The 25,543-nt window shown below is 39.4% G+C and overlaps 2 long non-coding RNA genes across 4 annotated transcripts in view; both read left to right on the top strand.

Annotated features, from left to right (window-relative positions):
* The window catches only part of LOC102555978 (uncharacterized), a 230,490-nt gene that overhangs the window by 108,789 nt on the left and 96,158 nt on the right, over positions 1–25,543 (top strand). The gene's annotated exons all lie outside the window — the stretch shown is intronic.
* Positions 2–23,898, top strand: LOC134486615 (uncharacterized). Its single transcript, XR_010065879.1, has 2 exons — positions 2–20,967; positions 23,758–23,898. It is a non-coding gene; the product is annotated as an uncharacterized LOC134486615 (long non-coding RNA).

The raw sequence follows: 25,543 nt of genomic DNA on the forward strand, positions 1-25,543 counted from the left end.
ATATTTAATAATAACTCAACCACAAGGACTAATAATGAAGGACTAATAATGAAAATTACTGAAACCAATAAATGAAGATTGAAAATTGAAGTGTATCCATATTCCTGGATTAGAAAACTTAATATTGTTAGAATGTCCACACTAACCAATGTTTATTAACAGTCTCTACAACTCTTATCAAAATCCCCTTGAAATTTCCCTTAAGAATAGAAAAGCAACCTTAAAACATTTATGGACCCTTGAAATGTTGACCATTACTGAATGCTCAACATGATCTCGAAAAAAGAACAAATCTGGAGGAAGTCCATCTTCTGATGTCAAAACTTATGACCAATGTAAATTAACCAATATAGGCATAAAATTATCAATATAACATAGACCAAATAGATTCAGAGTATTCAGAAATAACCTGTGCAGGAACTAGAGAGACTGCTCAGTTTGTAATCATTTGCCTTGGAAGCATAAAGAACTGAGTTCAGTTACCCCAAACTCTCTGAACAAAGATGAGAAGTAATGGCCATGTTTGCAATCCTAGTACTGAGAGGGTAGAGACAGGAATATCTCCCAGGTTCACTAGCTAGTCAGCTAGCTACTTGGTAATCTCAAGGCCAGTGAGAGACACTGTCTAAAAAAATAGAAAGAGGTGGATTGTACCTGTGTAAGTACACATAAGGTTATCCTCTGGCCTTAATATGTTTACACACACACACACACACACACACACACACACACACACACATACACACACACACACACACACACACACAAAAGACCTTTTATAAATGATTTTGACAAATGCACTAAGACTGTCCTTTAAAAAAAGATAGAGAAAAACTGGTTGTCCATATGAAATTTGATATTTTTCTGTACAAAAACTGAACTGAAAATGGATCGAATTTCTAAATATAGAATCAATGCAACTCTGAGAAGAAAACTAAAGCTTCATGTGGTTGAATTTGGTTTCTAGGTACAAAATATACAGTCAATGGTATAGAAGTTTGAGAAACTGGACTACATTAAAAATTTTGTGCATCAAAGGTATTATCCACCGAATAAGAAGTACCACCCACAGCATGTGAGAAAATATTTATATGTTTTACATCATATATTTGGAAAGGGTATTCTGAAAAGAGTATTCCCAAAATGCCACAGCAACAACAGAAGTCCTTATTCAAAACTTGTGAAATTGGGGTTGGCAAGATAGCTCAACAGGTAGAGACACATGCTTCCAAGCCAGTTGTTCAATCTCCAAGCCTAACATGGTCAAAGGAGAGAACCAACTCTCATAAGTCGTTCTATGACCTTCATGTATACCCCATAACTGCGGCACGCACTCTAGCACAGTGGCAAACTAAGTAAACATAAAAGTGGGCAAAGAACTGAACTGGACACTTCACCTCTAAGAAGAGATGCAGATGGCCCAAATGCACATGGAGTGATGTCCAATGTTATGAAACATCAGGACAACACAAATCTAAATCACTGTGCTATCTCTCCTCAGTAAGCATTAGAATAGTCAGTGCAGAAGACCTATATCAACAAGAAATGAGTACATAATATGTAGCAATTAACAAAGCAGGCAAAAGTGTTGAACTTTGTATCATGAAAGACACCATCAAATAATCTGTGCATGTCTGCTTAAGTCATTATCACCACTAGCATTCATCTTCAGGCTGACCGGACTAGAACATCTTCTGCAAAAGCACTGTGGTAGAAGCACAAAGCACATAAGCACTTCTGACAATCTTCCAACAGCAGCTATTAAAACAGGCATATATCCCTACTTAAGGCCCAGCTTTATCCAACACAAGTGTGCCGTCCATATTTGTGTGTCAGATCAAAAACATTGCATGAAAGGTATGCTGAGATAAATCCAAGGATAAATTGCACACAGTAAAAATTGAATATATTTATGCAGCACATTTTATAGAAGCGTTGTTCGCAAGAGTGAAAATCTAAAGACACTGAAACCTTCAGAAGCAAGGAGATGGATAAACTCTGACATAGACACACAGTAGAAAACCTCAGGGACTAAAGATAAATAGACTACTATTTCCAGTATAAGAACATTAAGTGCTAAAGAAGCTTACAAGAACACATGTGGTGTTAGCATAAGCTCACCAATAAACAGTTTGGAGAGTCATAGTTACATAATAAAACTGTAAGGTTAAGGAGAAGGATGGACCTAAATTCAGAAGAGTAACTTTAAAATACAGTCTGTCTTCCCATGCTAGCGATTAGAGCTAGGGTACAGCATAACAAAGGGAGTGTTCTGTAACAGACTTCTATCCTGAGCTCACAAGCAGTTCTGTACCATGAGAAGATCCATACATCAATTGTTTTTCTGTTCACTATTCCAACATAACTGTCGCAGACAGTGACCAACACCTGGTAAATCTCCAAAATATTTGAGCAAATTAAGCGAAAGGAGAAGGGGGTTGACATAGATAGTTGCAGTAGGATTGCTGTTGTTCAGTTACCAGTCATGATTGCACACATGGTGTGTGTAATGCCTTCCTTTACACTGTGTATATGAAATATTATAGTCTAATGGATTACAGAATATAGGACATTTAAAGGTTTAAAGCTCACCTTTGAACTTTCACAGTGAAAAACATAGTGAATCTCTGAGTTCAAAGACAGCCTGGACAACAAACTGAGATCCAGGACAACCAGGACAATTATACAGAGAAAGCTTGTCTTGAAAACAAAACAAAACAAACAAACAAACAAACAAACAAACAAACAAAGAGAGAAGATATAGTCAGACCAGATAACCAACAGCAACATCCAGCAATATGACTGACTCTCAACAAGAAGTTACATGAGAATGTCTCCACTATATCACACCAGCACAATGCTATTTTATAACATCATGAAACAACCATAGTATGAATAAAATTTTAGAAACAAAAAGATAATTAACACATACAAAAAGGAAGAGAATGCTGGTTATAGTAGGAATGTACTTTGTGCATAAAAAAACAAAAGAAAACAAAAAAACAAAAACCAGATCAGATAGATTATATGCATGGCTAGCTCTTCAGAAGACGTTGTCTGTTTTATGTTTGGTTTGGCTTTGTGGCGCCGGGAATTTGCCCAGCACACTGAGTATTCAAGTGTTCTCTACCACTGAGCTGCATCCCAGCCATTGCTGTGAGATCCTAGCTTTCATTTAGCACAGACGATTTGAGGATACCGACTATAGTAAAAATGATTCAAAATAGCCCACTCAAAAAGCAACCCCAACCCTACTTGGGAACAAAGACTATCCATCTAATTAATTCTACTTATCTGGGATTCTACTAAAAGGAAATGAACATATTTTTCATTAAACATGTATTACCATTCTAAAAGTATTACAGTGAATGTCTGTGCCCCGCTTCCTGTCAGCCTTTCAGACATGGAGGCTGTGTCTAGTGTGGAAACGCCTTCCCTGGTCTACAACAGAGACTAAGAGCCTGTTCTTGCTCTTGAGAAATGGATGTCTGTATCGGATAATCCTAAAGAAGAAAGCCGTCCTGGGGTAGGAGACAGGAAACTAGCAAGAGCAAGCCATCATCAGGATGCAAAACCTAGTTATGAACTTGAAAAGGGAGGGTATTTTACACATGTATACGAGTCGGAGAGTGGGCCGGTGGAATTGTTGAAATTAGTTTTACTTGACTGAAGAAGGGGAAAGGGACATGGGGGCTCAGACAATTAACGAGGCCCCTCCTGCAGGGCCAGTTAGCTGTACAATGGACTTGGGGCTTTATCTGAAGAGCTACAGGAAACCATTGAAGAGATTAAGCCAGAGAGTGATATGATTAGACTTTTCACTTAACAAGCGGCGGGGCTAAAGGCAGAAAGGATCAGGTAGCTCACGTAGAGACCCAGGCAATTGTTTAGGTGGGCCATGGTGCTGACTGGAAGTGCAGGCAGTTGGGGTGCGACGGCAGACAGATTGCAGAGCTGGCAATCAAGTAGAATTAGTAACACTTGAAGGTTAATTGGGTAGAAGGACTGAAGGAACACAAATGCAGCAGGATTTCCTGTGTAGGGGGTGGAGAGGGTGGTGTCAGACACCAAGACTTGGGTTGATGGGACAAAGTGCAGATGAATATTCTTTCCCCCCTCCCTTTTATTATTGGAATTATAATGTAATTACATCAATTACTCCTTTCCTCCATCAAGATCCTCCCATATATTCCTTTGTGCTCTCTTCCAAATTCATGGCCTCATTTTTCATTAATTGCTATATACATATACATATATGTATATACACATGCATGTGTATTCCTAAATACAACCTGCTCAGTCTGTATGATGTTCCTTGTGTGCATATTTTCAGAGATGAGCATTTGGTATTGGATTAACCAAATGTTTTCTCTTCCCAGGAGAAACCTATGTCTCTCACTCTCAGTGTTTCTTAGTTGACTACAGTTTTTTGTGTAGGATTGAGAACTCCTGGGCTTTCCCAGTCCAAATCCACGTGGGAATGTCTATTGGTGATGTCCTTGTTCAACTCATGTTTAGGCAGTCATGTTGGTGAGACTTCATGGGTGTAAATCCTGTCATTTCTGGGAGACACAGTCTCACTTCCAAGCCACGGATCCTCTGACTTTTACAATCTGTCCATCCCCTCTGCCAATGTTCCCTGAGCCTTAGGAGTGGAAGCTGTTTTTCAGATGTATCCAGATGTATATTCTTATTAGTGTAACCCATTTGCTTAGACAGTGGTTTGCAATCTTAGACTATTTTTTTTTTCAGCTAAGTCAAGGCTCTTGAGCTTGGAAAATGCCATAGGTCCCCTTCTTGTTTACAAATTGTTAAATGAGACAAAATACCCACTTCATGTGTGAGATGTATTTAAAGTTCCAAACCTACATCCCAACAATAAAAGATCCTTTCAGGGCTGAAGAGACAGACACCTGAGTTGGGAAAGTGCTTGCCAATCCCCAGAGCTCACATCAACAACCTAGGTAAGGTGGTGTGCATTTTTTATCTCATCCCTGGGGTATTTCCGGCCAGATAAAACAATGTCTATTGCATTCATGTGTGCATGCATGTGTGTATGCGTGCATAAGCTCACGCACACATGGATACACATACATGCTGCTACCTAGCTTTATGTTATAAAAACCTTTCAGATTCCTTACCCATATGGCATAAAGTTTACAAGCAGCACTGCTAACATTACAAGCATTTTGCTATGGGGCCTCCTGATTAGAAAGTAAGTTCACAGTTCCCCAGCAATTTCAGTTGGCTCTCCATATCAAATTCAATAAACTGACATGGGAACAGGATGAAGAACTCGTGGAGGAGGGACCAGGAAGGAGGACAACATTTGGAATGTAAATAAATAAAATAACAAAAAAAATCCTAAAAATCGAATTGTTACTGCACTATGTGCTGACTTCCGCCCATGCTGTCTTCATTCCACAAATAATAAGTTAAAAAAATTCTAGTGTTTGAATTGTATAAAGTGTTGTTCTGAAAGTGTACAGAAAGGTTTGTGTAGGTTATACAAACATCATCCCATTTTACCTAATGAACTCAAACACCCTAGGATTTCGGTATTCATACAGGTGAAACTAATTCCTGTAAAATATTGAGAGATGTCTATGGTTTCTTATTCTTAAAGCAAAGTAATTACTCGAGCATGGCTTCATAGGGCAGCAGCTGAATAATGCAATCTTTTGCATTTGATAAAATAGGAAAATGCATAATGCATATACTCTTTTCTTTCACACTGTGAGTCATAAGCGTGTGAAGGGAGTAACGTTAATTTCCTGCAGACTGCCAAGAGACAATGTTCTGATTGTTGGACAAAACAAAACACATAAGAAAATACAACAACAACAAAACAAAAACAAGACAAAAAATAAACCAGAAAGAAAGAATGTATGAATCTACCCTTTATATGTTGTCTAAGACAACACTTCTTATGGCCACTTTATAGAATATCTCCCAGAAATGTAAAAATCAGAATGGCCGTCTGAATGATCTGTGCCAAGCTGCAAGGCATACTGACCCCTCACCTTCATATTAGGGTCTAGCATTGTTATTAATACTTGGTCTTGGGGAGAGGAGTGAAAGCCCATGTTGGTGGCACTTTACAGACTTGCAGGGGGAGGGGGCAGGCTACCGGAAGTGTTTTATTACTTCCTGAGTGTTTTATTACACAGCACATGCTAAGGAGCGTTAATAATATTTGCTGAGTCTCATGAGTGTGTTCGTGTGGATGGTAGTGTCACACAAAAGACAGCAGAATGCAGTTTCCTATTAGAAATATTAAAGTCAGATCTTGGCTTTGCTACTTCAGAATCAAAGTGACATTGAAAACTTTTCTAAACACTGAAAACCTCAACTCCTTTAAGCAGTGTAAATCTGTTATCATAAGCAGTCAGCAAGGAAATGTAGTATCAATAAAGGAGAGCAGGTACCGTCTTAAGTTTGATATTAGGTCTGAGTGCCCGATATTACCAAACATTGTAACTTCTTTCATTTATTGGTTCTTAACATATCTTATAAGAAATGGCATAATACCATGTATTTTACCAATTCTAACTGTATTTTTACTTAGTTTATCTATTTTTTTGTGAAGCACATACACAAATACTATATTTATATAATTTCCACCCTTCCCTTTCTCCCCTCCATTCCTCCTGTGCTCCTCCAAGAACTTCTCATTAATTATTGTTGTTTTACACATACATGTGTGTGTGTGTGTGTTGGCTCTCATTAGAAAATAAATGGGTATCTAAGGAATTAAAATAAAATAACGTCAGGACATGAAAGAACAAACAAGAAAAAGAGCCAAAGAAAAAGTAGAAGAAATGTACAGACACAGAGACTCACACTTGCACATGCTCAGGAAATCCCGTATGAACCCCGAACTGGAAGCTGTAGTATATATATGCAAAGGACCCAACAGGTAGGAAGAACAAAACAATACAAAAATACCACTGACTTAAGATAAGGAGGAAAAGCACTTACAAAGATGCTGTTGAGTTACTTGGCCATCTACCGCTGGACACAGAAACTACTCTTAACAGTGGCGTTTCCCTAGTGAGACTCTCTTGGAGAAAACTGAGTTTTCATTTGCAAGAAGCTATCCTTAGGGATGTGGACCTGTGTCTCTCTAGGTCTCTAGGACCCTATGTGGTACAAACCCATGCAGGTCCTGTGCATGCTGCCTCAGTCTCTGTGAGTTCATATGTGCACCAGCACTGTTGTATCTAGAAGACCTTGATTCTTGGTGTCCTCCATTCCCTGAGTCTTCCTCAGAGTTCCTTGAACCCTAATGGGAGGGATTTGATGGAGACATCCTTTTGAGGGCTGCATATTCCAAGATCTCTCACTCTCTACCTATTGTCTAGCTGTGGGTTTCTGTATTTGTTCCCATCTGCTACCGGGGGAAGCTTCTCTGATGATGACTGAGCAGGACACAGATAATATGACTATAGCAGAATGCCATTAGGTCTCATATTATTGCTATGTTCCTTTAACAGAACAGAAATATTTGCTTTTCCCTTAGGTCCTTGGCCTTTCTAGTCTCAGACTCCAAGCAACACTGAGCATGAGTTTCATCTCATGGCCTGGGCAATAAATAACTCTAATCAGATATTGTTTAGTTACTCCCATAAACTCTGTCCCACTACTGCACCAGTATATCTTCCAAGTAGGACACCATTGAAGACTGAAGGATTTGTACCTGGCATAGTGTTTATATTTTCCCTTTAGTAGCACATAGAGTGCCTTCTAGTACCATGAATATTAGTCTGTAGTGGTGAAGGTTCTAGTTAGGCATTATTTAGACTTCTCTGCATTTAATGAGTTATGAGGGTGTATGCAATAGGACCTTACTGTCAGTTTATGGGGAGCCACCAAGAGTTTTGGCAATAGCTTGTGTTGTTTGGAGTTTCCCATAGGTGGCCTTTGGCTAACAATTCAATTAGATGTAACCAATTTCCAGTACTGGAAGCTTCATTTGGTGACAAAAGTTGGGTCACCCTCATTATTTGAGATTTTATTTAGATGGCCTTCATATATGTATATTATAAAGGAAGCTGCCACTGTTAGATTTTCACACTATACCTCAAAAGGCTTTTGGTTTTAGCTGTCCTCACCATATTCCCTCCCTGGAGTTCCTTTTCCCTACTCATTTCTGGTTTGACCCTCCCATCCCAGTCCCCCTGGAATCTATTCAGCTTGATTTCCTTGGCCTAGGAAGATTCATTCTTCCCACTAGTTTTTGCTCTTTACCTAACCTCTATGGTTATATGGGTTGTAGCTTGGTTATCAATGGCTTGACAGCTGGCACTTATAAATGAATACATGTGATATTTGTCCTTCTGGGCCTGAGTTACCTCATTCAGTGTGATTTTTCCTAGTTCTGGAACTACCTACAAAGTTCATTGTTTCAATAGCTGAATAATATTCTCTTATATAAATGTTCCACCATTTCTTTATCCATTTATCTGTTCACAGACATTTGGGATGTTTCCAATTTCTAGCTATTATGAATAGAACAGCACTGAGCATATGTTCAGCAAACATCTCTGTAGTAGGTTGGAGTGTCCTTTGGGTATATGCACAGAAGTGATACAGCTTGATCTTGAAGTAGATTAATTTCAGTCTTCCTGAGGAAGAGTCATGCTGATTTCCACAGTGGCTGTACAAGTTTGTATTTCCACCAGAAATGGATGAGTGTACCCCTTACTCCACATTCTAACCAGAATGATCTGTCTTTTATTTTATTGATCTTGGCCATTATAATTGATATAAAATGAAATCTCAAAGTAGTTTTGATTTGCAGCTCCCTGATAAATGAGAATGTTGAACAATTCTTTAAATGCGTCGCAGCCATTTGAGTTTCCCTTTTGAGAATTCTCTGTTTAGATCTGTGCCCCATGTTTTAATGGGACTGTTTTCTTGATGTCCAGTTTCCTTTTGAGGTCTTTATATCTTTTAGATATGTAACCCTTTGCTGAAAAATGTAGTCTGTAAAAACCTTTTTCCATTCTATAGGCTGCTGCTTTCTTTAAGTGATGGTGTCCTTTGCCACGAAGAAGGTTTTCAGTTTTGTAAGGCCCTATTTATTAATTGTTTGTAGTGTCTGTATTATCAGTGTTCCGGTCAGAAAGTCTTTTTCTGTGCCAATGAATTCAAGAACATTGCTCACTTTCTACTCTATCTGAGTCAGTGTATCTGGACTTATGTTGAGGTCTTTGACCTATCTGGAGCAGAGTTTTGTGCAGGGTGATGAGTATAGATCAATTTGGATCCTTCTACCTGCAGCCATCCAATTTAGCTTGCACCATTTGTTGCAGATCCATCTTTTCTCCAGTGCACCTTTCTGGCTACTTTAAAAAAAAACAGGTGTCCATAGGTTTGTAAACTTTTTCATGGGTCTTCAGTTCAATCAATGTTTCTGGTTTTGTGCCAATATCATGCTGGGGTTTTTTTTTTTTACTATAGTTTTGTAGTACAATTCAAAATTGGGTATATTCTATCATATTTGGGTAAAATGGACTGTAAATATCTGTTAGGACTATTTGTCTTATAAGTTAGCTTCAGGATGTCTCTGTTTAGTTTTTTGTTGGTAAGAGTAAGGTGTGGAAGTCATCCACGATTAGTGGGTAGGAGTCAATATGTGGCTTAAGCAACAGTATTGTTTCTTTTGTGAACCTGGGTGCCCTTACATTTGGTAAACAGATGTTAAGAATTTCAATATCATCTTGGTAGATTTTTTTCCATTTGATAGTATGAAGTGACTTTCCTTAGTTTTGGTTTGAAATCCATTTTGTCAGATATTTAAATGATTACATTTAAGTATGCTACTGGGGGATAGCAGCACACACCTCTAATCCTAGCACTTAGGAGGCAGGAACAGGCGAATCTCTGAGTTCAAGTCCACCCTGGTCTACAAAATGAATTCTGGATAGTCAGGGCTACCCAGAGAAATCAGGTCTCAAGAAAAAAAGGCCATATTGGCTGGATTTTTGATTCATTTACTTGTAATATCTTTTTCCATTCTTTTATTCTGAGTTGCTGTCTATTCTTGATATTAAGGTGTGTTTCTTGGATTGAGCAGATTGTATTTATACATTTATGTATTTACATATGTATGTTTGTTTAATATTAATAATTAAAAGGTAAAAGGCTATGAATTTGAGTGTGACTTATGAGAGGGCTTGGAGGGAGAAAAAGGTAGGGAGGAAATGATAGAGTTTACTTTGATTAAAATTTTAAAACTTATTTTCAATTAAAAACATGTACATAAAGTACCTAAGACATAGATCAAGGATGTATATTGTTGATTTGAAATATAAAAATACTAATAGTCACTGATTTGATAGTGGTCTGACTTAAGGATAACCTAAGTGCCCCATTTAGAAATATATAGTGTAAAGCCTGGGGAACTGATAAAGCAAATGGGTATCTTCTAGCACAACTTTATAAACAGTGAATCAATGAATGATGGATCAAGGAAATTAGACTACAGTACTAACAATCACAGAAGACACCACTCTCACCAACAATTTTACAAACATAACAAGAAGCATAAGGCTTCGAAGCAATTAGACTAGCTCAATGACACACAGCAGATGGCCTTATATGCAGGGGAGTCAGGGAAGAACACTTAAGGGCTAGTATCAGTAAGTTTTTTCCACTTGCTAATAGTGAGCAACACAGCCAGCCATTTGTCTTAGATTCCCGTGTCTTCCTTTGGGTATCTGCTGCAGAGTTATCCTAATGCTTACATAGACCATCTTGTAGCCAAAACTGCTGATTTTAAGCTAATTTCAATTTACTTTTTTGTAATATGATCGTGTTTTTAATCAAAGAATTCAGAGTATGCTTTATAAATGTGTTCAAGAAAGAACACAATATTTTCTAGGTGTTTAATACAAAGTTCGTTCTGTGAATTACAGTGGTTTAGAATAGTCCCGAGTACTCAATGATAAGACTTACACTATCTTCATAATGACTATTTACATACACACACAAAGAACCATTTCAATCTAAATGTCTTTCGTATTTTATATCATAAATCCTAGCATAAAACATAACTAAATTTATTTTTATATTAATAAAGTATACTTTAATTGTGACCTTCAATTAAATTGTCAAATTAATACGGTAAATTTATTTTCCCTCCCTCTTTTTAAAATAGTTATTTAAGAATTTCATACAATGCATTTGATGATATTCACCACTCCCACACTTCTACCACATCTATGTCTCTTCTTTACATATCCAGCCTTGTATCTAAACAAAACAAAACATACACACACATCATCATCACCACCACCACCACCATCATCATCATCATCAAATACAATTTTTACTGCTCATTTACTCTTGTATATGTGGCCTTCTCTCCCTTTGTCAGTCCACCAGGAGCTGGATCTTTAAAAATACTGACTCTTTCCCAACAATTATAATTGTCAACAGCTTCTTAGCCAAGGAGACTTCATTACCACCTCTCCTAACACCATGCTGAGATTTTTGTCTGGTTTAACCTTATGCAGATTTTGTACATGATGTTACAACTACCGTGAGTTCTCATTGTGCAAATATACTGCTGTGTCAGGAAAACACTGTTTCTTTGTAGTTATTCAGCACCTCTTGTTCTTATAATCATTCAGCCTCCTCTTTCTCAATGATTTCTGAACCTTGGTGAAAGGAGGAGTAAAATAGACATCTCATTTAGGGTTAATAATGCTTAAGTCTCTTATTCTCTGCACCCTGACCATTTGTGGGCATTTGAGTTAATTTGAGTTAATGAGTACCACACACTGAAAAAAGAAGCTTCTCTGATGAAGGTTAACAGATACACTACTCTATGTGGCTAACAAGTCATTACAAGTCAATGTAACACTATGTCTACTTAGTAAAGTGATAGTAGTAGGTTTTCCCTTAGAGCCTTTGACCTATGTCACCACATATTCTTGGTCCCAATTACTATGCCAGCTATAGGTTCCACTTTGTGTAAGTGGGCCTTAAATGCAATCAGAAAGTGGTTGGTTGCTCCAGTAACATTTGTGCTACCATTGCACCAGTAGGGCTGTCTTGATCCACTGGTCATTTTGAGCATTTAGGAATCACAGCTGGATGAGATTATTACTTTTCTCTACTGGTTACATGCATGACACCTTATAACACTGTAAAAGATTGTCAGTAGGAATAAAGCTTTCAGGTGAATACCAGATTGTTTCCTCTTGTTCTATGACTCAGTATGTGAAGTCTTACTCTCAAATTCTGGAGGGCAACCAAGAGCACCGACAGTATCTTGTAAACTTTGGAGGCCCATGTGAGCTCACTTGCCCACAGCTACAAAAGTTTTTTTGTGCCTCTGACACTGGACTTTTATTTGTTATTCTGTCTACTAGGGCTGTTAGCTGATCCATTATAGGGAAACTCCATTAAAATTCTTTTTATAAATGTGTAAGTATATATTTTAAGGAGTTTTTTCAGGAGTAAGTTCCCATATAACTTCCTCAAAATGTCTTCAGTGTTCCTTACCCCTCCCTAGAGTCTGTACTCTACTTGCCCTCTCATTCCACTCTCCATTTAACTACCCATGTTCCATTAGTATCCTTTCTACCTCTTTGTTTTATCTCTCCTCCCTTGAAACAATCCATATCCTTTTCCTAATTTCCTGAACTCTAAGGGTATTACAAATGAAGAACATATCTGAAGAGTTAAGGCTAACATCCCAAGTGAGAAATAAACATGATACTTGTCTTTCAGGGTTATCTCAGAATGATTGATTCTAACTCCATTCATTTACCTTCTAATTTCATACCTTCACTTTTCTTAACATTCAATAATATTCTATTTTGTAAATATGTCAAATTTTCATTATCTATTCAGTTAGTGGACATTTAAGCCTTTTTCAATTTCTGGCTGTTATGAATTGAGTGTGAACATGGTTGAGCAAGAGTTTCTATAGTAAGATGTAGAGTTCTTTGCCCAAGAGTGGTATAGCTAGATCTTGCGATAGATCCATTACCAACTTCCTGAAGAGACTGCCACACTGATTTCCGCAGTCGTTGTGCCAGGTTGCACTCCCACCAGCAAGAACAAATGTTTCTTTTTCTCTGAATACTTAACCAACTTAAGCATATACTGTCATTTGTTTTATTGATGTTGGCTTTTCTGACTGGAATAAAATAAATCACAAAGTAGTTTAAATTTAAATTCCCTATGACCTTAAACTTTTCTTTAAATTTGTTTTATGTCTTTGTGCATTTCATCTTTTGAGAACTTTCTGCTTAGTTCCTTGCCTCATTTTTAATTGTTTCATTTTCATGATGTTCAGTTGCTTTATCTCTTTATATATTCTAGATAGTAACTTTCTATCAGAGAGTCATGCTTTTCTAAAGCTTTCAAGTATATCACTAGATGATTAAGATAGAATTTAATGAAAATGAAGGCACAACATACCAAAACTTATGGGATACAATGAAAGCAGTGCTAAGAGGAAAACTCATAGCTCTGAGTGCCTCCAAAAGGAAACTGAATACAGCATACTCTAACAGCTTGAGAGCACACCTGAAAGCTCTAGGACAAAAGAAAGCAAACACACCCAAGAGGAGTAGATGGCAGGAAATAACCAAACTCAGAGCTGAAATCAATCAACTAGAAACAAAAAGAACTATGGAAAGACTCAGCAGAACCAGAAGCTGATTCTTTGAGAAAATCAACAAGATACATAAACCCTTAGCCAGACTAATTAGAGGGCAGAGAGACAGTATCCAAATTAACAAAATCAGAAATGAAAAGGGAGACATAACAACAGATTCTAATGAAATTAAAACAAAAATCAGATCCTACTGCAAAAGTCTATATTAAATAAAACTGGAAAATCTTCATAAAATAGACAATTTTCTAGACAGATACCAGGTACCAAAGTTAAATCAGGATCAGATAAACCATCTAAACAGTCCCATAACCCCTAAAGAAATAAAAGCAGTCATTAAAAGTCTCCCAATCAAAAACAGCACAGGTCCAGATGGGTTTAGTGCAGAATTCTATCAGACCTTCAAAGAAGACCTAATACCAATACTCTTCAAACTATTCCACAAAGTAGAAACAGAAGGAACACTACCCAATTCCGTCTATGAAGCCACAATTATGCTTATACCTAAACCATGAAAAGATGTTACAAAGAAAGAGAACTTCAGACCAATTTGCCTCATGAATATTGATGCAAAAGATTCAATAAAATTCTTGCAAATTAAATCCAAGAACACATCAAAATGATCATTCACCATGATCAAGTAGGCTTCTTCCCAGGGATGCAGGGATGGTTCAATATACAGAAATCCATCAACGAAATCCACTATATAAACAAACTCAAAAAAAAAAACCCACAACCATATGATCACCTCATTAGATGCTGAGAAAACATTTGACAAAGTTTAACACTTCTTCATGTTAAAAGTCTTGGAAAGATCAGGAATTCATGGCCTATACCTAAACACAGTAAAAGCAATATACAGCAAACCAGTAGCCAACATCAAACTAAATGGAGATAAACTTGAAGTAATCCCACTAAAATCAGGGACTAGACAAAGGCTGCCCACTATCTTCCTACTTATTCAATATAGTACTCAAAGTCCTAGCCAGAGCAATTAGATGACAAAAAGATGTTAACGGGATATAAATTGGAAAGGAAGAAGTCAAAATATCACTACTGGCAAATGATGTGATAGTATACTTTAATGACACGAAAAATTCCACCAGAGAACTCCTAAAACCTGATAAACAACTTCAGCAAAGTGGCTGGATATAAAATTAAATCAAACAAATCAGTAGCCTTTCTCTACTCAAAGGATAAACAGGCCTCGAAAGAAATTACAGAAACAACACCCTTCACAATAATCACAAATAATATAAAATACCTTGGTGTGACTCTAACCAAACAAGTGAAAGATCTGTATAAGAACTTCAAGTCTCTGAAGAAGTTAAAGAAAGAGGATCTCAGAAAATGGAAAGATCTCCCATGCTCATGGATAGAAAGGATTAATATTGTAAAAATGATCATCTTGCCAAAAGCAACCTACAGATTCAACGCAATCCCCATCAAAATTCCAACTCAATTCTTCCTAGAGTCAGAAAGAACAATTTGCAAATTCATTTGGAATAACAAAAAACCCAGGATAGCAAAAACTATTCTCAACAATAAAAGAACTTCTGGGGGAATCACAATCCCTGACCTAAAGCAGTATTACAGAGTAATTGTGATTTAAAACTGAATGGTATTGGTACAGAGACAGGCAGATAGATCAGTGGCATAGAATTAAAGACCCAGAAATGAACCCACACACCCATGGTCTCTTGATCTTTGACAAAGGAGCTAAAAACATCCAGTGGAAAAAAGATAGCATTTTCAACAAATGGTGCTGGTTCAACTGGTGGTCAGCATGTAGAAGAATGCAAATCAATCCATTCTTATCTCCTTGTACAAAGTTCAAGTCCAAGTAGATCAAAGACCTCCACATAAAACCAGATACATTGAAACTAACTGAAGAGAAAATGGTGAATAGCCTCGAACACATAGGCACAGGGGAAATTTTCCTGAACAGGGACACCAATAGCTTTTGTTCTAAGATCAAGAATCGACAAATGAGACCTCATAAAATTGCAAAGTTTTTGTAAGGCAAAGGACACTGTTGTTAGGACAAAACTGCAACCAACAGATTGGGAAAAGATCTTTACCAATCCTATATCAAATAGAGGGCTAATATCCAGTATATACAAAGAATTCAAGAAGTTAGACTCCAGAAAACCAAGTAATCCTATTAAAAAATACAGTACAGAACCAAACAAAGATTCACAGCTGAGGAATATCGAATGGCTGAGAAGTACCTTAAGAAATGCTCAACATCCTTAGTCATCAGGGAAATGCAAATAAAAATAACCCTGAGATTCCACCTCATAGCAGTCAGAATGGCTAAGATAAAAAACTCAGGTAACAGCAGATGCTGGCAAGGATGTGGAGAAAGAGGAATACTTCTCCATTGTTGGTGGGTTTGCAAGCTGGTACAACCTCTCTGGAAATTAAGATGAGAATATATATATACACATACATATATATATGTGTGTATATATATATATACATACACACATACACATATACATATATACACATATATAACATATATACAAATATATATACATATGTATAATTTATTTATTTAAGTGGAAGTAATGTAGGCTCCTTAGAGCTATAAATGGTCATCTTAGAATTGTCCTCATTGTGTCCTATAGATTTTAATTTCTTTTTTGATTTCTCCAATGACCCAGTAGTGTGTTGTTTACTTCCCATGAGTTTGTGTATTTTCTGCCATTTCTATTGCTTTTGCTATTCATCTTTATCCCTTCAAAGACTGAATGCAGATTGTTATTTCAACCATTTGTCTGTGTGACTTTGTCTCTTTTGAGTTGTGTACTTGTTACTTTTCTGTTGCTATGATAGAACACCATGGTAAGAGCAACTTATATACAGAGAAGTTTATTTGGACTTAATGGTTTCAGACAAGCCAGATTCAATCCTGGAGGGGAGGCCTCAGCCATGACAGCGGGAATAGGAAGCTAGAGTTCATATCCTGAATCACAAGCACCGTCCAGGAAGAGCAACCTGAGAATAACTTGGGTCTTCAAAGGCTCAAAGCTTACCCCTAGCGACATACTTCCTTCAGGACACCTTCTGAACAGTCTTAAACATCCCCAATACCTGGGGACCAAGATTTAAATACCTGATACTATGGGTGATGTTTTCCATTCAAACCATTCACATTTTTTGGCCATATTTATAATTACTCTTTTGAATTATTTTTTCTGTAAAATTTCCCATGTTATTTTTATTATTGCTCATGACTATAGGATGATATTTTTTGGAGATGTCATTTATTTCTTTTAATAATGTTTTTATTTATGTGTTGGGATTTGTACATCTGGAGTTAGTTTATTGAAATTTTCTCTATTTATCTTCAATTCGCCTTCGTTTTAAAAATTTTATTTATTTTATTTATTTTTATTGGATATTTTATGTATTTACATTTAATATGTTATCCCCTTTTCCCTCTCTCCCATGCTCCTCCCCCTCCCCCTGCTTCCATGAAGATGCTCCCCCCCACCTACTCCCACCTCAACACCCTGGCATCCCCCTACAATCAGATGGCCAGACACCTTTCTCTCTGTGCTGAGGGTATCTTTTGGAAGGAGATAAAACTGCCTTCTTAGATAAGTCCTTGGACTCTGAACACTAAAACTGGTTTTCCTCCCACCTGGCATCTCCCACATCATCCTGGGCACAGCATACTTCTTACTTTGGGATAACCAGTTTAAAAACCAAGATAGGACCTACTAATCCACCCGAATGTCCTCAATATCCGTGCTGGGCATCATGTTAATGAAGAGTTCCCATTAAAATACTTAGGTCAAAGTGCAGAGCTTGACTCATGAAAGTGGATGTTGGCTTTTGGGATGCAGAGAGGTCCTGCAAGCCTGCATACTTGCTTTCTGATTTCTGAATGGTGGGATCATCTGTGACCCTTGAGAGAGGGAGGCACTTTGAGGACAGTGGAGGTATGCTAAGTGATCAGGGAACTGCTTTAAAGATACAATTCCTGTTGGATCTATACTGAGGATGCTCAATGAAATGGTGGGTGTGTGGAGCAAGATGTGTAGACCCCAAGGCAAGAGGTGTGAACCGGAAAAGATACTCAGAGCATAATTCTCTAATGTGGTGGAAATCATCTCTCTCCCTCCATCCCAGTTCTTTCGTCAGGTTAACATGATGCTGTTGAGACTAACGCTCAGGTACAACCTGAATTGTCACAATTTTTAAGCTAATGATAGATGCACAGTTTCAGATGTTGCTACCAAAAGGACAAGGCTATGTTTCAGTCGAAAGCCTGGCTCATGCTACTTGGTTGGAGTCTTGCTCAGGAATCAGGGATCGGATTTTCTAAATTTTCTAGGTGTATTCCTTGTACTGTAGAACCAGATGATAGCAGGGCCTACCACAAAACATTGTGAAGGACGGTTAAAAAAAAGTCCCAGGAGAGCAGCAGTATTTGGTATGTGCTACTTTCTCTAAGGTTAAGTGATGAATGTGTAGTAAGGCCTGTGTTTCTCCCTTTATTTCACTCACCCACAAATTAAGGTTATTTCTGAATCCAAGTTTTCCTCACTCTCGAGTTTCACTCCTATTCTTAAATCGAGCATGGAAGGTTAGAAGGGGCAGTGGCACTGGGCCATGTCCTCGTGAAGTGAGCCAGGTACTTCCCAGGGCTATGTTGAATGCAAGCTTCTTCTCAGTCACAGACATTTCACATTCATGGTGTCTGCAGTTGAGTGTTCGGTGATGGAGGTGTGGTATGTGCCTTCTGTTGGAACTTGGTAGCACTACGCCAGTGCTCCGTTTCATATGTTCTTTGTTTATCTAGAGGGGCGACAGGGACCAAGGAAAGTGAATGAGGCTTTGGATTGAACCAGTCTAATTCCAGATTTTTCTGTTGATTTCTAACCAGAATGACAGGGTTATATGGAATAATGATGTAGACTTAAATATAAGGGAGAAGAGTAGACGTTCTTATTATAATGGGCTACGGAATTTCTGGAAACTTAATGGTCTTTTTCATAGAAGATCCAGTGAATATGTTGACTTCTGACTTGATTGCTTCCTATTGTTCAACCATTTCCACAAAAGCTATTCTTTCAAATTCTATCTCACTTTTCTTCTGTTTTTGGTTTTTATTTTGAAAGAGTTACTCCGTCTCCATACCCCAGCTGCAATGGAAAGTAAGTCTACTTGTACGTGTGTGTGTGTGTGTGTGTGTGTGTGTGTGTGTGTGTGTGTGTGCTTAATCAGTCTCTATTTCTTTCTTTCTTTCTTTCTTTCTTTCCTTCTTTCTTTCTTTCTTTCTTTCTTTCTTTCTTTCTTTCTTTTTTTTTTGGAGCTGGGGACCGAACCCAGGGCCTTTCGCTTGCTAGGCAAGCGCTCTACCACTGAGCTAAATCCCCAACCCTAATCAGTCTCTATTTTATTCATTGAGGGAGATCCTCTCCATTGTACCCAGAGCTTGCTGTTTCAGCTAGTCCAGCTAGCCTGTGGACCCTGGGATTTCTTGTCTGTGTCTCCCAAGCAGTAGGATTACAGGCTGGCTGCCACACCTACCTAGTATTTAAGTGGATGCTGGAGATCTGGACTCCTAGCCTCCTTTTTGAGCGCTTTACCCATGGAGCCATCTCCTAGCCACTACATTAGCCTTACCATGCCACTGGCAGAAAGGACACTACAAACTATGCAGCGAGTTTCCAGGAGGGGATTTTCATGGGTCCAGCATGAATTATGTGTTGTTCTCTGAAGAATGGGAACAGCATCCTGATTGGTTGGCCAAACATAATCCCCTTAGGTGAAATAGAAGTATTAAATTCAACCTTCACATTTTAAGAGGAGGGGAAAGGTTGGTGGCTTCAAAGTAAAATTGGAGCATTGTTCCCCAAAGAAGACAAAGGAAAAAAGTCAAAGCTGACAGATCCCATTCCAAGCAAGGGTTCAGAAAGAAGGACATTAGCACACACATGCCTGTAAAATTGTGAGCCAAGAAATGTTAATGCAGCAGCTGGGTAAACCTGATGTTGATGTGGAAGATCTCTCTCTCTCTCTCTCTCTCTCTCTCTCTCTCTCTCTCTCTCTCTCTCTCCCTGTGTGTGTGTGTGTGTGTGTGTGTGTGTGTGTGTGTGTGTTTTCTTACAGCCAAGACCTCAGAATTCATTTACCTGCTCAGCCTCTAGTGAGTGTCCTGCCCTCTCTGCCTGGTGTGACACTAGAAGCTGAGCTCAAGGCAGCAGCAAGACCTTCAAGGTACCTACCTGGGCCTGAAGTCACTCAAAAAGCTGAACTGTGGTGACATAGCCATGTTCTAGTTCCCTCCAATTGGGATTTTCATTTTATCGTTCTCCTCCAAGAAGCCTGGGACCTGTTGGTATCCCTCTGCATTCTGAGAGCAGGCTCTCCATTGGAAGGCATGTTATGAAATGAGATGTATCATTGGAGATGCAGGTAAGAAATCTGAAGCAAATGACCTCATCTAACCCTCATCAGCCTGCGTCCTGGGCTCTTGCCACCCACCCCCCCAACAGGTGTAAGGACAAAAGGCCCATTGTCCTTAGAAGCCCATAGGATAAATGGAGAAGGAACGTGTCTTTGCTGGTTAATCTGCCTTGATAAAGAGTATTGTTTTATCTCTTGCCATCGCTAGGGTTTCAAGGGGTGAATTCTACTGAGGACAAAGTCTGCTTTGTCTTTTCCAACCCACTGAGACAAGTAAGTTGACCTTTCATATACTCTGTGATTGTCACAATCCAAGTGCCAAAGTGTTGGGGGTCCTTAAGAATATTCTCCTTTCTTCCCACAAGGGGCACACCATCTATAGAGATGCTGTGGGGCTGAGGAGTGGTGCGCTTCTCTTTGGTCTTTGCTTTTAGTTTTTAAAAGTAGGAAAGTGCTGTCTTGAGCAAATTCATATTTACATGAAAGATAAAAAGCAAGTACAAAGAGCTGTGTTCTTTTCCCCAACAGCTTCTTCCAGTTTTCCCTGGTGATGCCATCTGCATTGATGGTATGTTTGTAAAGCCAGTGATGAGCCAGGTGCTGATGCTTTGTTTTATTACAATAATTATGTTAGGTCATATCACAAGCGCACAGCTTACATTGGTCCATTCTGCATTGTTCATGTTGTGGGCTTGGTCAGCATTGTGACACGTACCTACCACTGTCTAGTGTACAATAAAGGACTTTCACTACCCTAAAGTTCGTGTGTGTTCTAACAGCTCACACCTCACTCCTATTCCCCACTCTCCTGGGCAAGCTCTCACACTTTCACCCTCTCTAGAATGCCGTAGGGTTGACAGCATCCCTACAGTCATTCAGACAAGCATCTTTCACGGAGCTTTGGGGTAAGTCTGAGTTGGGATAAATTTTTTTCCTGTTTGGGTGCCTCGATATCTCATTTCCTTTTTTACTACTCGATAGTTTCTTGAGGTGCTGGGGATTGAACACAGCGGCTTTCTTACAATGGCCAAGTGCTACACCATGAAACAATATCCAGACCTTATTGTCAAATAGCTTCTACCTTACTTTAAAAGCTCTTCATGTAACAAGTAAGATTCTTGGCCCTGTTCCCACTCCCCCGACCCCTTTTCCATTATTTCCTGTGAGATAACCTAAATTTTAGAAAGGTTTTATTGTGTGTGTTATTTCAAAAACTAAAATAACTAGAGGCAAATTTTAAGTGATTCTTTTGTAAGGTAGAGAAACAGAGAACAAACTGTAATATGTCAACTGTGATCCGACTAGATTAAGTTGGTGTGGGCTGCAGGCAGCTTTGGTATTCATGACAATTGTATCCAACAAATTTATAGCCTTATAATTAGTGTTTCTATTGAAATAAATGATCTCCTGCCCCCACCCCCAGCAACATTGGAGGTCCTACTTACAGTTCCTCATAACAGTCACAAATTCACTATCAATACATAGATCAAACATTTTTCTCTTTACTTACATTCTGGAACAGAACATACCTAATCTGTCCAGGAAAGTAATATGTAAGAGATGCTCCCACTCAGCTATCCTATAACATGAAGGCTGGGATGGGAGTTCACTGTGGAGAGAATAGGCCATAGAACGCCAGGGTCTGAGCTGAATGCCCTTGCACGACCTGGAGAGAGATGCCTTCTTAAACATCCGTTTCTCCCCAAGACTCAGTGTAGCCATCCATAAACCACAACTAATGACAGTTCCACCTTCTAAGACTGTTCTGGAGAACAAAGGAGGAAAACCCACTGAGCGCATCAACTATGGAGCCGAGCAACAACAAAAACTCCTTGCAAACAGCGCTAAGCCATCCAGCGCCTTTGGCCCGTGGAGAAAGGAAGGGCTGAGTTCATTTAGGTGCTCATTAAATTAGTCTGTCCATGGGTGCCAAAGCAGGGTTAATCCTGTCACAGATGTATTCCTAGCCACAGCTAAGTCTGTCCAAGAAGCCAGCTTCACTGAGGTGAAGGGAACTGGAGAGGCCAGGGTTCAGGTGAAATGTTACAGAACTGAGCACACTACCCCCCTTTATTTTGGCTCTACCTCTGCTATGACAGGGTCAGTGATAATAAGTTTCAATCACTACTCTGCCTGCCTCAAAAGTTCCATTTCCCGAGCTATCTGCACTGAAGAGGTCATCAGTAGACAACATGATTCCCAAGTAGCTGTTTGTGTTGTGTGTATGTGTGTGTTGTGTGTATGTATTTATATATGTGTGTATGTGTGTGTATGTGTATGTGTGTGAATGTGTGTATGTGTGTGTGTGTATATGTGTGTGTCTGTGTGTATATGTATGTGTGTATGTGTGTATGTGTATGTGTGTGAATGTGTGTATGTGTGTGTGTGTATATGTGTGTCTGTGTGTATATGTATGTGTGTATGTGTGTGTATGTGTATGTATGTGTGTGTATGTGTGTGTGTATGTGTGTGAGTGTGATGATACCCAGTTTTATCAACAGTTAACTTGAGGTACAGAAGAAGGATTTAGGATAACTCCTAGCCTCCTCCTATGCCTCTTTCTCCTCTTACATGATTTTGCCATAAGATAGTGATGATAGAAGAAATCCAAGTCTCAGATTCTGTACTATGGAAAGTGCATCAGGAGTTGCTGAGTCTGTGTGTTTGTCAGCGAGCTTTCGATGCTTTGGGTTTCAGCTGTAGATCGTGCTCCTTGTGTTACCGCTCTCTGCCTCTGCCTCGGTGCTGGGCTGACCTTGGCAGCTCATACAGAGGGATGCTCCGGAGGCAGCTAGACTCATTACTCTCTGCTCTTGTGTTAGAGCACTACTCGTATTTCTGGATTATAGTTTTGCACTTTAAAAAAATGGGGGAAGAGGAAATCTAAATCTCATAAAACTCAGGATACTTTCAACACCATTTTATCAGGATCTTCATGGGCTTTAATTTTGCAGAATAAATTTCCTTTGCCCAAAGTAGACTACAAACCTAGAAACAGCCAGTTCCCTTACATCTTTGTGTACCCACCAAAAATATGGGTGGGGCTCCTAGAACGCATGCTTGAAATGATTATGGGAGGAGAGGGCCAGGAAGATGGGAAAACAACAATCTGATGTGTGGGGGACATATCATATAATGTGACACCAGGCAGGCTCTATGACTAAAAAAGTATAGATACAGGCAACAGGTGACCAACTTTGAGGACTGGAAATAGACTCAATTGTATTAAAAAAAAAAAAAGCAATGGTGAATTAAGGTACATTAGCAGTCATGTGATAGAGTGTCAGGAAGGAGATAAGCTCAGTGGTTAAGATCATAGACACAAGAAGAAGAGTGGATTTAAAGCTGACTTGGCCCTTTAAACTGTCCATTTCAACAAACCAATCCAACCCTCAGCAGACTGTGTAGCAAAGGAGATAATGCTCATTTTGATATTCTTGAAATATTGATTTGATAAAATAAACAAACCTTGGCCAATTCAAGAGGAGTTTTACGAATGGTCTTCTATCCAATTGTTACGGATTCTGAATGAAGGGAGTGGAACACCATTGACCTTTATCACATAATTCTGCAGAAACCCATATTCTGCAGAAACCTGCATTAGATATGTGTTAGGTAAGTGAAAGCCGAAGCTGTGTGTTGATACCTCCATGAAAGCACGGTTTTTGAAGTATGGCTTGTGATTCTGTCTCCAGGACATTGGGCATCCGGGTCAAAGGTGCATCATCAACGCGGTCTTCGTTGCTACTGAAAATGGATTTAGTTTCCATCAGTCCTATTTACAGCAGCTTTCCTGGGACTCAAATAAAACAAGGCTCTCCCGCCCACTGGCTTGCGAGCTGTGCAAAGTACAGTCTTCTATTGTGACACGTATCCTGGCAGTTCGCCACTGTCTGCCCTACCCCGCTGCAGAATCAGAGTCCTACCCCCTCCCATCCCGTAAAATCGCCGAACTCTTGGGAAGGTACTGAGAGCCTGGAAGAAGCATTTAGTATCTCTCTTGAGATGAGTAAATTACATGGGAGGTTATGGGTATTTTATGATCTGTTATAGATGGATAACTCAAGGTGCAGCTTGGCTTTTCTTTTTCTTAAAGCAAGAAAGCTTAGCAGTGAGACTCATTTTCCACAACTCCCAAATGGTTTCACAATAACTCTGTGACCTTAATCAGCTTCTTCTGTTGAGGCAACCTCCCCTAATTGTGTTGTTGCGTGAAACAGACACAATGACAAAAATACTCCATCTCTACAAAGAAAGTGTGGATCACATAACCTGGGGAATAACAGTCTGGGTGCCAGGGGAAGATGAGCCAAGACCGCGCTGCCTCTGGTAGTATTTCTCATGTAGATAATCGTCAGTCTCTTCCTTATTGGTCAACAGTAGGCTAATGATTGTCCTGAACTAAGTGGCTCTGGGACATAATGGTGTAGTAACCTAGGACTGCCAACTAGATGGCTAGAAATTCCCACAAGACTCCTGCAGAGCCGCAAGACAGCTACGTCACAAACGAACACCGAAATGAAATGCAGAACCTGAACTTCTTGCTTTCATCTCCTTTCCTGATCTCTAGGAGCCACCGCTTGCCCTTCTTTCCCTATCCTCCATGCCAAGTATGGCGGGTGCAGAGGGGACAGGCCGGGAATGCTAGCACAGCTGATGGCTGTCAGCTAGCAAAGCAATCTGGTGAAAAGAAGACAGGGACTCCGCGGCTTCCTGTTCCTCAATTCTTGGGCAGCTGTGACCTTCAGAGCTGCAGGGGCTTGTGGGAGCCGGTGGGTGTGGTCTGAGAGGGAGTCTACAATTGGAAGCTGACCTTTCAGAGTCTAGATTTTTTCCATCCTGGAAAACAAGAGCTAAGCATAGAAATTGAATTAGAAGTGGAAGGATTTCCCAAGGCTCTCATCTGTCCCAGCTGCATCCACAGAGCTGGCCGTGGCCTTACTCCTGTCATTCTCAGCTAGGATTCCTGCCTGTCCCTCCTCACTCCTGGCTGGGTGCTGAGGTCAGCAGAAGTACCTTGAGACAAGCACACAAACTAAGCTGTAGTCAGCAGACCCAGCCTCAAAATTGGAGGAGGAATTGTGAAAACATCGTTTCCCTCCTCACTCCCACAACAAAAGAACTTGTGTTTCAAAATACTCTTGCCTCAGGCCCTCACCCGCCTGTGAATAGGGGCACTGAGGGGACAGAAACGCCATAAAATCCTAGGTTCCCTAGCTCAGCCTCAAGCTGTGGTTTCCTATTTCCTCCCACTGGACAGCTTCAGTATTAATTGCTCCCCAAACCAACAGTAAAATTTCACTACTGCTCCTTGCAGGCAGAGAAACCCTCAGGTCTTCTGAGAATTTCAGAACAGGGCTTGCTGACCCTGGCATCTCTCTCCTGTACACACACAAGTGGTGGGGGTTCCAGATAGGTCTTTGGTTTGGGGCACAGGCTCTCTCAGCAGAGTAGTCAAAAGCTGCACATGAAAATTCACTA

This window comes from Rattus norvegicus, chromosome 4 (assembly GCF_036323735.1).
Source record: "Rattus norvegicus strain BN/NHsdMcwi chromosome 4, GRCr8, whole genome shotgun sequence".
In the NCBI taxonomy this organism is placed as follows: domain Eukaryota; kingdom Metazoa; phylum Chordata; class Mammalia; order Rodentia; family Muridae; genus Rattus; species Rattus norvegicus.